Raw genomic sequence first — 13,378 nt, 5'->3', positions numbered from 1 at the left:
CCATTAAAGTAAATGAGAGAGAGAGAGAGAGAGAGAGAGGAACAAACCAAAGGTAGCTGTATTGATTTTATTTATTTTTAAAATATTTTTATTGATTCAGAGAGGAAGGAAGGGGGGGCATCAATTATAAGAGAAAATCATTGATCAGCTGCCTCCTGCATGCCGCATACTGGGGATCGAGCCTATAACCCAGGCATGTGCCCTGACTGGAATCAAACCGTGACCTCCTGGTTCATAGGTCCATGCTCAATTTCTGAGCCATGCCAGCCGAGCCCAAAAGTAGCCATATTTTAGACTCGCAAATCCAACAGGCAAGCCAAAGGCCAGCTGGAAAATTCCCAGAACTTTCATGCAAAAGTTATAAAAGCATGAAATTAGCCTAGAAACAATGACATGTAAAGTTAGGGGGAAAGAGCAGGGCAAAAACTATCTCCTTTCTTCCCCCGAAGTTATGGCTTATGCCAGGCTAGGAGGAGGGCTCAGTGTGCTGTGCTTCTGTGTCACCTTGTGGAATGTGAACCCAGGGGAAGCTGAGAGCATCCATCCTCTTGACATTAAATGCCAGTGAAGCTGGAAAGACTTTAGAGGCATCTGGTTCAAAGCCATCACATTTACGGCTGAGAAAGTCTAGAGAGCTTGTGTTCTTGCCAAAATTTACATAGCCTGATTATGACAAAGGCAGGCAAAAGACCTAGTATCCTTAACCTGTGGGCTCCTTTGTCTATTTCCTACCCTTAAATAGGCTTCAAATATGTAAAAAACTGCCAACATCTCAAATAACTTTATTTATAAACTAGTCTCTGGAAATACCACTCAATGTATGTACCTGGTGAAAGGAAAATGGTCAAAATACAGCGAGCTCTGGGATAGGATGGACATAAATACAATGACAGAACAAAGCATCACCTTAAATGTAGAGAATACACTTGCTTAACCTGGTCATTTTCCTCTTTGCTACAGAGTTTATTGATTTGGTTATGAATGATCTATTCTCTGTTAATTCTAAAATTAAAGGCAAAAGAACAATTGCCTTCATTTGTTTTTTAAACAAATAGGAGCAAAAAAGTTAAAATAATTCCCAATAAAAGACAGTTTATTTTCTTCTGGGTGAATGCATTCTGTAATTTTTGACACTATATCTCTGGCACTTTTTTCCATTCCAAGCTCCACAGACCTTGATTGCTGCTAAGTTGCCCCAAGAATAGAATTTCCTTCATGTCAATCCAACTGTACTTGGCTCCTGTTTTTTTGGCATTAATTCCTGGAACACAATGAAATTGGACGTTCTTGAAGGCATCTGACATTGAGAATAGAATCTGACACCTTGGAGTTAGCATTTATGCAAACTATTGGGTCCCAAGGTGGTAAATGGCATTGCTTTATTTCTCCTGAAGAAGGTCTGACAACTGCTCCCTGATACAAGAGGGTGGAGATGAGTAAGATTCTGTTTCTCACGTCCGTCTCAGACCTGGCACCAATGGAGCACTGAATTGAGTTGTGCTTCAGTCGGACTTGAACAATACATGGCCCAGCAAAGTGAGCCTAAGTCTGTTTAAGGTGAAAATCCTAGGCATAAGTTTTTAATTTTGACTTTTGGAAAATGCATTAGCTATTTCCAAGTCACCTCATTGCTGCCACCTATATAAGTAATAATATTTATAGTAAGTGATCCAAATCCTTCTGAGGTTGGTGAAATGGAACACTTTGAGGAGCTATGCTCCTTGATGATATGGTTGAACTTCCAAAACAATCCTCCACTTCACCTCCTCTGGACTTCTTATTAAGCCGATAATAATTATCCTTCCTACTTTCATTTATTGCCAATATTACTTGGTTTTACTTGTAGCTGAAAATATTCTTAATTGACACAAGGTGAAATAAATAAATAAATGTAATATAAAAAATGTAAGTAATAAATATATTTTAACTCTTAAATTTTATACTTATACATAATTATTTTGAATTTAAAATTTGACATATCATTCTTATTTTATGTTATATATGCATGCATATATATGTATACATATATATATATATGTCTATATATTTAAGCAACAATTTCCATAATAGTGAATAATAATTTTTCTTTTCTATTTAAAAAAAATAATTTGCCAGTCTTTATACCCATAATATAAAAATTAGAATTAAAATGTTCAGGTGAGAAAGACATGAAAGTGTTTTAATAGAATTTCCTGAAAAAGCTGGAAGTCTAGTGTCTACTGAGTCTTTTTATTTTTTTGTAATCCTCACCTGAGGATATTTTTCCATTGATTATTCTTAGAGAGAATAGAAGGGATGGGGAGAGACGGAGAGAAATGTCAATGTGAGAGAGTCATTGATTGATTGCCTCCTGAATGCGCCCTGCGTGGGCCAGAGCCTGCAACCCAGGTATGTGCCCTTGACGGGAATTGAATCCAGAACCCTTCAGTCTATGGGCTGATGCTCTATCCACTGAGTCAAACTGGCCAGGATTTATTTTTGGATCCAGAACCCTTCAGTCTATGGGCTGATGCTCTATCCACTGAGTCAAACTGGCCAGGGCTCATTTATTTTTTTATGGCATTTTTTATTCCATTAGGTAGATCTCTATTCTTTTTCACCATTCACCTGTGTTCATAGGTATTTCAATTTTCTAGTATCTCATCTAAGGTTTTCAAAGCTTTATTTCTCCTTTAAGTAAACTAGTAAACTTGTTCCAAAGTAAGAGAACAAAACAAAAAAGAAGAAAAGAAAAGAAAAATATTAAAGAAATAATTCAAGAATTAATTTAGAATTGAAGTGATTCAAGCCTTCAGCCTTAAACGTCCTACTCAATACCCCATAAAATAAATTTTAGAAGGTCCACACTAAGTCATATCATCATAAAATTTTATAACACCAGAGATAAAAATAAAATTCTCATATCTTACCCTATCAAGGTACAAAGGTCACATACAAAGGAGGAGCAGTCAACAGTTCACTGGATGCTAGAAGACAATGGAATAATGTCTTGAAAATCAAAGAGAACCTTACCATTAAGCCATGGATAGCACTCTGAGTATTCACAAATAATCTCATTCTCTTCTCCTAGGCATGTGGTAGGGATTTATCCCCTGTCATTATTAAAGTTAAATGTGATGTTGGCACTTTCTTTGCCAATTAAATGAGTAAAGTCATATATATTACTTCTAGGTGGAGGGTGAATGATGTGTCATGTCCCCTTTAACCCGCCTTCTGAATTATGGCCATGTGACTTTCTTGGCCAATAAAATATAAATGGAAGTAATGTGTGTCAATTCCAGAGAGCCTTGGTCTGAGCCAGAGCACTGCATTTCCTTTCCCTGCCTTCATAATTGCAGAAGCATTTGTTGAGATGGAGCTTTCACTGGATTGGGATTCTGACTATAATGAGCAGAGTTCTTTCCAATTTTCACTGAGCATGTAACTTCAGTAAAATATAATTTTCATATGTTAAATCACTGAGGTTTGTGGGCTGTTTGTTAAAGCAGCATAATCTAATTTATCCAGACTGGTACAACCGAGTAATCTCTACCCAATCAAACTATCAATGGAGAGTGAAGGCGAATAAGACATTTTGAGGCATGCAAATAATCAGATCCTATTTATATTTTTCACCATTCACCTTAATCCTATTGATATTTTCCTAAGAACTTAATAAAAAATGTATCATAACAAATAAGGCCGTAAACCAAGAAAGGGAAAGACATGGAATGCAAAGACCAGTGGATCTGAACCAGAAGCACAATAAAAGGAAATCCTGAAACATCATCCGTATAGCTGGACAAGAGAGCACCCAGTGCATATTGGAGCAGAGGAGAAAAAAGGATTCCAAGGTGAAGTTATCTGGAAAACAAAGGAGGATTCTTTGTAATGAAATGCATGAGAAAAAATATGATGTAGGCAAATAATGCAATTAAAAAATAATTATCCCAGCCAGCGTGGCTCAGTGGTCGACCTATGAACCAGGAGGCCACAGATCGATTCCCAGTCAGGGAACATGCCTGGGTTGCAGGCTGAATCCCCAGTGTGGGGCATGCAGGAGGCAGCTGATCAATGATTTTCTCTCATTGTTGATGTTTCTATCTCTCTTTCCCTCTCCCTTCCTCTCTGAATTCAATAAAAATATATTAAAAAATAATAATAATTAAAATTCCTGAAAAGACATACTTTAAAATTTACACACAAGTGTAAATTCTCACATGTAGAGTAAATTAAAGTACGGTATCATTTGAAGCAATTAATGAACTGTACAAAAAGAGAATTTATTTGTCTTTGACCTGAAAACATTTTCTTAAGTGACTTAGGGTTCACCATAGTGAAACTATAAAGAATCATATGTAATGCTAGAAAATAGTTGGACTATTCAAAGTCAGAAGTCCCACCAAGTCTTTCAAGTCACAAAGTATGATCATAAGCCAGAGATTAAAATGCTTACAATGTCAATCATCACCAATGTAAGTTCGATTACAATGTAAACTTCCTTTCCAACAGTGTCATCCAATAACTACCTTTAGATGTGAACCTGCGTCCCGGAAGCTGGAAAGTTAGGATTCTGTTTTCTTTCTCACTCGCCTCTTTGTCTGCTCCCCATCTCATTAACTGAAATCTCTGGGTCTGAAGCAGTAGAAGATCCAAGGGCAAAGGGTGTGTGTTGGGGGGGTTGGAGGGGGTGGTCAGGGTGTCAGGAAATTCTTTCCTTAGCCGGTGTGATTGTAAGTTATTGTCATGCTCTCTAGGCTTGGCAGACGTTTAAAGCTTGCTCTTTATCTCATGGACACTTTTGTGAATTCTTCAGAGGCTCCACTGCTGGGCCCATCCGATTATAAATTCTCTGACATCAGCAGGGCTGATTGCATATCAGCTCTAGTTTTACAGGAGCTGACTCTACAGAGAACTCCCCATTAGAGGAAGTCCCCTTTGGTGGGAGAGACAGCAGCTTTGGGCTGCCTTGGTCTGACCACATTTAATTAATGGAAAACACTCACTTACCCTTAACCCAGAGGATACTGCAAGTTCCCCCCACGTCCATAACAGCTCTGTAATTTTTTCAGGAAAACATCAGTCATGAATGCTCTGTGCCCTCCAGCTTTACACTGTCAGGCCCTCTGAGCAACACTATGGAAGCCTTTCTCACTACATTTTACTCAGGTGGCAGAGACTCAGGCTTCCACTGTTCTGAATCAGGTTGCACTCACAGATCTCTCACGGCTTTTTCAACAAATCCTGTTTATAAAATCTATCCACTGATGCCAAAAATCTAGACCTTTCACTCCAGGAGTTTGGGGGACTGATTGGTTTTGGTGACTAGACAGACTGTAAATGTTAACCTTGAGAACATGAAAGTAAAGATTTGGATAATTGAGTATGGTATGAAGTACAACAGAGACAAGATTCAGTAAGGAATAGAGAAAATAATATTCTTATCTTAAAATGAGATGTAGAATGCTAATGGAGAAATATATATGAAGGCTTACAGTAGTTATAAAGCTAACCACTCAAGGAATAAAAAAAAAATAGTATAGCTATCAACATTCAGAGGAAGAGATGCAAAAGGAGTACGACGTTTGAACTAAATCATCATCATTCATACCGGGAAGCCAGTAAATTTTGTCTAATGTAGAGAGTTAGAAACTAAGCAATGGACATATAGAGTTCAAGATCACATCGGAAAATAACCATTAAAGAGGCCTCCTTTGTCTTGTGAGGCTGCCATTATGTAGGGAGAGGAAGGAGGCTACTGGCCTTACTCATACTCCTCTGTTATTGGATGGCGTAACATGCAAATGTATTAATTTGATAAAACATAAACATGTTAAGAATGGCATAAGTACTCGCTGAATAAATGAATGAAATGTCTTTTCTTGTTATCATGATTGTATAAAGTAATCTAAACAAATAAGATAAATCACATCTTTTAGAGACAAACCATTATGGGTCAAAAAGGACAACCTGCCCAAAGAGAATCATAATAAATCCCATAGTATACTTGGAGAAAAAAAAGTGAATAATGTATTTATGCAAAAATATAAGGTGTCCCAAAACAATGTAGACACACAGTTTGAATAATTAAAAGGGCAGGGTTTATTAAAATACATTTCGTTTTCAAAATTGAGCTATCAGCTGTTAAAATGTGTGTATTTTTTTTTAGGAGACCCTGTGTATGTGAGAATTCCACAGGTTCATTAAATCCATTACTCTAACAATATCGTATCTTTGGGTTTAAAGTTGAGTGCACAGCCTTTTGGAATCATCTAATCACATTCCAGACCTAATTGGGAACACATGGCAATATGGAATGAGCTGATCCAAAGTCCTTTTTGGTGGCAGAACTCCGCATTCCTCATCTTCTAGAAATCCTGACAAACTGCAGGATAATGGGCCTGATGTAGGTGAGAGAATTGGAACAGGCAAGAGGAACAGGGCAGAGAAGGAACACAAGGCAGTATCTGTCTTAAAGAACAAATACAGCTCCAAGGTTTACTGTAGAGCCCGGTCCACTAATTGGAGATCTCTTTTGAAAAAGTACCCAACTATGCTTTCTGGAAAAAAATGTCTACTGTTTCTGGATTCCCCGTCCTTTCTAACTAACACTCCACCCCAACCCACTATTTTATTAAACTGTTTTTTTGATAAATAAGATGGAAATGATCATTGTCAGGGAAAGAGTGGGAATATATTCATCTGACAAAAATCAATGTCTTCCCTTAAATATGGAAGAAAATTAGAGTGTGTGAATGCTCTCACAGGATCGGGGATAATACCTGTGAGATCGCTACCCTCCGAGCAGAAATAGAAAGTCCACCAGCTCACTTCCACACAAGTCACAAACCTGCCTGTCCTGTGACAATTACTGGTTCTTACAACGGCCAAACAAAAGTAGAATCCAGGAGGCAGTTGGCCACCAGTCCTCAGAGCATTGTCCCAGAATACATTTTCTTGATCTTAGAATCGACACAAAACACAGATGACACTTTGTATTCCATAAAATTGATTTTTATTAAGATTAGGTTTTCTTTTTTCCTCAAACCAAAACAAGTCACAAATTTCTTAACACTCTCTGTATTCATGGGGAATGTAGCTGATGTTTTTACTGAAACAAAGAAAATGTGTTTTCTACCAAAAAAACCCACTAGAAATATGGTCCCAAAAGTTTTGATAAAAGACAATAACTTCATTAGCTGTATCCCAAGAGCTGAGCATTCATGTGAAGAAGGGCAGGAATAAAGAACTTTTGGAAAGGTCTTTCCACTTAGGCCTGTCTTCCTCATCATTTGTGTCTTCAGCAGTACCCACCAGAGTGATGAATTCATAAAATGTTTCAAAAAACACTTCATTGAATGAGATCCAGATAAAAATTACATGGTTAGTATAATTATACGGTTGATATATAGAATTTAATATTCTATTAATGCATCATATGTATTTTATAAATATGACTACATGTAAATGTATAATGCATATTTTAATGTGTATATAATTATATATAAAAATTTTCCTCTCAGCAAAAATCTGCTCATCAGCCCTATGCCTTTGTACCTAGTAATGTTTTCAGCATTCCTACTTAATTTGAAGTACTCGGTGATGTAACCAGCTGGATATATAACTTAGTCATAAACGTATGCCTGTTCTCTGGATTAACTCTAATTCAAAGCATCAAAACATGTGTGCTCTTCCCATACGGCTGAAGCTCTGCCCGACGCGGGGCGAGTGTGAGAAGTTGAGAGTGTTTGTACAATGCAGTAGCCAAAAGACTAATCATGATGTGATTTCACCTGAAAGGCAGCCCCGAGACCTGCCCTACCAATTCAGCCTCCGAGAAAAGTTCCAGCTTAGGAGTTTTTCTTTTATTCGAACATAAATCAAAAGTGACTGTGCATTGTATTGCAATTTCCCCCCACACTAAATTTATCTTGGAATGGAAATAAAAACAAGGATGACTTACGAAGCGAAGGACATTTTTCCATTCTAGTTCAAAGATATGTAAACACTTCTTTTGGGAACAAGGCTGAAAATGTATATGCCTTCGTACCTAGCCTTAGGGAGCTACCTCATTGCAACTGCTACTACATGGAAAATAACCAAAAAGGATTAGCCCCGTGGAACAAAAGAAGCAACATGATAAACTCAAGTGACAAGCAACAAGATCCCAAGGCGAGCAAACTCCTTACAAGGCACTTTCCAATCCCTTTGTTCTAGGTTTATCAGCACAGGGAGCTTAGTTTCATGAAGTATTAGAAGGGAGGGACCTGGTGGCACACACTCCGCTGAGTTCAGATCTCTTAATCCTTCTAAATTGCTTCGTCTGGTTCGGAAAGATCTGCTTACAACCGTCATTGTACAAGTGTAAACACAAGAGCTTTCAAGTCCTCCTCTGTGCTGGGATCTGCCAGACAGCATTCATGTCTCATTTTACAGGCAAACCCTTCACACCACCACAAGCTGCTTTAAAACACCAAACCCCAACGCAAGGCACACGTACAGGTCTCTGCATTTCTGGGTTTCCCTATAAGGGCATTAGGTTTTATTCCCATCACAATTCTTGTTTATAGCTCACCGAATTAATAGCCATCCTCTTAAACATCTGCGTTCATCATTTTTTCTCTCTTTTCTAAGGAAAAGCGCAACTCTCTCTATAGGACATAAAACAGCTAGTAAACCTTAAAGGGAGATGTTCTTTCTGTGTTTTTACCACTGAAAGAAGTAAAACATAAGACTCCAGTGCTGTCAAGCGAATTAAGATGGGGGACTTGGCACTAGACTTTTAATATTTCTGGAAATTTCCACTCGCTGCAAGTCAGGAAAACGGGGTTCTAAACCCATAACTTTTATTAATTCGTTCTGTGGCTGATAGTAAATCTCTTCGTTTTCTTGGTGCTTCATAGAAACACAGACTTTTAAAGCCAGGAGGGACCTTAGGGCTTCATCCCACACAACCCTCTCATTTTAGGCAGAGGGTCCTATAACCCAAACCACTGATTCATCCTCCCTGGGGGAGGTTGGGGTGGGGGGTGGGGGGGCGCTGCAACTTCTTTCCTGATCTTCTAATTCCACAGAACACTTACTGCTCTCTCCACCAGCTGACCCAGTTTCCTTAGCCAAGGCGTAATGACAGGTTTCCCGTTACAAGTGCATTGTAAGGATCAGACAAAATATTTGACCTGGAAGTATATTAAAAAGTCTTAAGTGGAACCTAAATGTATTTTAAACTTAACTATAAAATGTAAGTTCAATTGCTCCCTTTAGAGTCACTTTCAGATTTTTCTAATACATAATGCAAGAAAGAGGTCATCTTTCATGTTTCCATTACTGACAAAAATCTGTAACATATACGAAAATATATAAACATATATATGTGATATACATTATATATATATACATATACATGTATATATATATATGTAGTGTGTGTAAGTGTATATATATATATGGAATTTCTATGAACTTAATTATGTTTCCCCCCAAACTTATATGTTAAAGCCCTAACCATCCCCTAATGTGACTATATTTGGACACTGGGTCTTTAGGAGATAATAAAGATTTAAGAAAGTCATAAGGGTAGGGCCCTAATCAAATAGAACTGGTGACCTGATAAGAGGAAGATTCTCTCTGTCTCTCTCTCTCCGGATTCATGCAGAACGAGGAGGCCATTGAGCACACAGTGAGATGGCAGCCGTCTCCAAGCCAGGGAGAGAGCTCTCACCAGAAACAGAATCAACTGAACCTTGATCTTTGACGTTTAGCCTCCAGAACCATAAGAAAATAAATTTCCATTGGTAAGCCCCCAGTTTGTGATGCCGTCTCCAAGCCAGGGAGAGAGCTCTCACCAGAAACAATCAACTGAACCTTGATCTTTGACGTTTAGCCTCCAAAACCATAAGAAAGTAAATTTCCATTGGTGAGCCCCCAATCTGTGATATTTTGTTATAGCATCCAGAGCAGACTAATACACTACTTCAGAGGAGACTACATACAAATATAATTGAAGAAAAATTAGACTGGAAAATATAAACTTTATGCTGAGAAGCATTTGGAAATATCTAAGAAGTCAGCAATGCACGTTTGTTTTTAATAATAGTTCCTTCCCAAAGCACTTCCTGACATTCTGGCTCTTAAAGGTTGGCAATATGATACTCAGTGACAATATCAAAAACAACAATCTGATCAGATTCTTATCATCATGATTATTTTCAACAGAAACATGTGGCGTGCCTGATTCCAGAGCAATAAAAATGTTGTGCTGTTATTTTTACTTCTAAAAATATAGCAGTATGAGGGAGGAGAAGAAGCCCATTCTTTTATCAATAACAAACAAGAATATTTTTAAAGAGAAAAATGATCTTTTGTGAGTTGCTTCCTCCCACCAAGTGAACTCAGAACTCATTCCTAATTGGAGCTGGTGACAGGATGCCAGAATACCCAAGCCCTTTCACCCAACACTAAGCATCTTAACAGATGAAATGGCCTGAGTAGTAATTATTTTCAAGGAGTTGTTTTTCCTTCCTCTCAAGCTTTTGGTTTCAAGCACAATTTTTTTTGCCCCAATACTGCTTTTCTCTTTTTTGTTGCCAGAAAATCCAAGCTCCTTTTCAAAGATTAGATTACCAGCCAGTGACTTTCCTTTGTTGAAAAGACAAGCTTTCTAACAAAAAAAGAGGCCTTTCAGGATAAAACAAGATGCTTTCAAGCATTGGGTTCCAAGATATTTGCAAACTTCATAAGCTAAGCAAAACTGTCAATTGTTTTACTACTACTTTAATACTAATTTTAATCTTTCTTCCTGAAAAAAAGAGAGGAAAAGACCCTCTTCTCTCCCCTATCACCCCCCAAAACCATGCTATCAATAGCATGGTTCTCTAGTTTAAAATGTAGAAGAGTCACTTACCATGTTATTTATTTTTTTAAAAATCTAAAAATGTTTTGATTGTGCATCAAATAAATTCAATAGTCTTTATATTCATATTCTCCTTATAAGCCCTTGATTACTTTCACCAGTTTAAATGATGAAGCAAAATAAAAAAAATAAAAGTGAAAAAATATGGCCATGTAGAATCTCCTTGGTACTTTTCCCCAGGTATTGATTGCAACCACAAAAATGTTAAAGAATATTTCCCCTAGTTTCAGATTACAGGTTATTAAATTAATATGTATCAAAAGACATCCCTTCTATGTTTATTACCTTAGTTGGAGTTGACTTGAAAAAGAACCATCGCATACTAAAAAATGAAAAATAAAAGAGGAAATATGGTAGTCACGCCAATTTCCTTTGCCCAATTCTAACTGAAGGTGTTTATTCAATCCTATCACAGAGGTGCCTGCTACAGTGTTGTCTCAAACATCGGTGACGGCATGACTCTCTATCCAGCCCACATCAGCTCCACTCCAATCACAAAACCATCCCTTTGCCTTCACCTCAACATTTGCCTCTCCCTCCCCTAAAAACAACCTAAGACTCATACAACACTCACCCTGAACTCCTCTTTAATTACTTTATCCAAAACCATCTCCCACGGCATTTTGAACTTTCAATTTCATGCCTCCTTAGCCAGTCCTTTCCCTTCATCCCACCTCCTCTCTCCTTCTCAGGATCTATCCTTTCAACTCCAGTGCTCCTTCCTCAAACTCTCTCTCAAGCCCTCAAGTCCAAACTTCAGTCCATTTCCATCCTCATCCCTGGCAGGATTTTCTGTCATTCTTCCAAGCTCTCTCCTTTCTTGCGGAATTGTGGGAACCCCATGTCAGTCTGCTCTTCACTTGTTCACTTTCTAGTCCTATTTGCTGAATTTCTCAGTCCCTTGGAGCCAGGGACACATATCTCTGTCCTGCTTTGGTATTCCTAAATTCTGCTTTTTAATTCTGTGGATAGGTTTTATTTTTCTAGGGCCATTGTTCTTCCTAAATTTTTGGTGTTTTCTTATAAGCTAATTAAAAATAGAAATATATAAGCCAAAAATAATGTCATTTAAAGAAAGATAAATATCAGGACAAGTTCTCTAAAGGTAGGGTACAAATTAAATTGTATAAAGTCTGAGACACATCAGCATGATGAATATATTAGACTTAGAGTCACACAACATTGGTCCCATAAAGGATTAATTTGGCCATGTCTGTCACCTTGAACTTAGTTTACTTAACTTTCCTGAGTGTGCTCAGTTTGTCTATAGACTTAAAGGCTTTATGACCCCTAGCTGTTTCCATGTCTCTGTACATCCTAAAGAAGAGGTATGGGACTATATTTCCCAGAATCCCCTTCTCACTGTGGTTCCTGGTTTCTATATGACTATGACAAGTACTCATGATGCATTCATTGTTTAGGGAGTATTGGATTGGGTTGGATTATGAGGCCAGTATACACAGGAGGTGTTTGCCTCATAGATGACAGTTTGTTCTAAGCACTGGTTGGAACTGATCAACTCACCAGCCCACTAGGCATGAGAACTGATCACTTAGTAATGTCAGGTTTATATCTAATTCTAGGTGGAAAGAAGAGAATCATTAGTTGTCTGTCACCTTGCTGTTAGGAGGGGTTGTATAACTAGTCATGGTCAATGGGTATGGGTGAACATGATTATAAGAGAAGTTCTAGTGATCTCTTGCTTTTTCTCTACCCCAACCTGCAATATTCCAGATAGTGTAGTCAGGGACCTTGAGTGAGAACGGCAACCTCATTGCTGATTTAGGAGGAGTGAGCAATAAATCTTTTTGTGTTATTTTTAAATGTCTTTCAGCTTCACTGAAGTAAAATTGAAAAATGAAAATTATTATGTTTAGATTGTACAACATGATGAGTTCGTACAAGTATATATTGTGAAATTATTACTGCAATCAAACTCCATCATCTCACACAGTCACCGTGTGTGTGTGAGTGTTAAGAACAGTTAAGATCTATTCTCTTAGAAAATTTCAAGTATACAATAGAGTATTATTAACTATAGTCACAATGCTGTACATTAAATTTCCAGAGCTTGCCTTATAACTGGACATTTTAAGAGAATATTTTTTATAATCTAGAATCATTTAACTAACTTAACTCTCCACCAAGAAATGAAAGCTATGGTGAATTGTGCTGCTATGAACATAGGGGTGCATATATCCTTTCTGATTGGTGTTTCTGGTTTATTGGGATATATTCCTAGAAGTGGGATCACTGGGTCAAATGGGAGTTCCATTTTTAGTTTTTTGAGGAAACTCCATACTGTTTTTCACAGTGGCTGCACCAGTCTGCACTCCCACCAGCAGTGCATGAGGGTTCCTTTTTCTCCGCATCCTCTCCAGCACTTGCCCTTTGTTGATTTGTTGATGATTGCCATTCTGACAGGTGTGAGATGGTACCTCATTGTCATTTTGATTTGCATCTCTCAGATGATTAATGTCTTTGAAT

The sequence above is a fragment of the Myotis brandtii genome, unplaced genomic scaffold (assembly GCF_000412655.1).
Source record: "Myotis brandtii unplaced genomic scaffold, ASM41265v1 scaffold644, whole genome shotgun sequence".
Lineage (NCBI taxonomy): Eukaryota > Metazoa > Chordata > Mammalia > Chiroptera > Vespertilionidae > Myotis > Myotis brandtii.
This window is presented reverse-complemented; position numbering follows the sequence as displayed.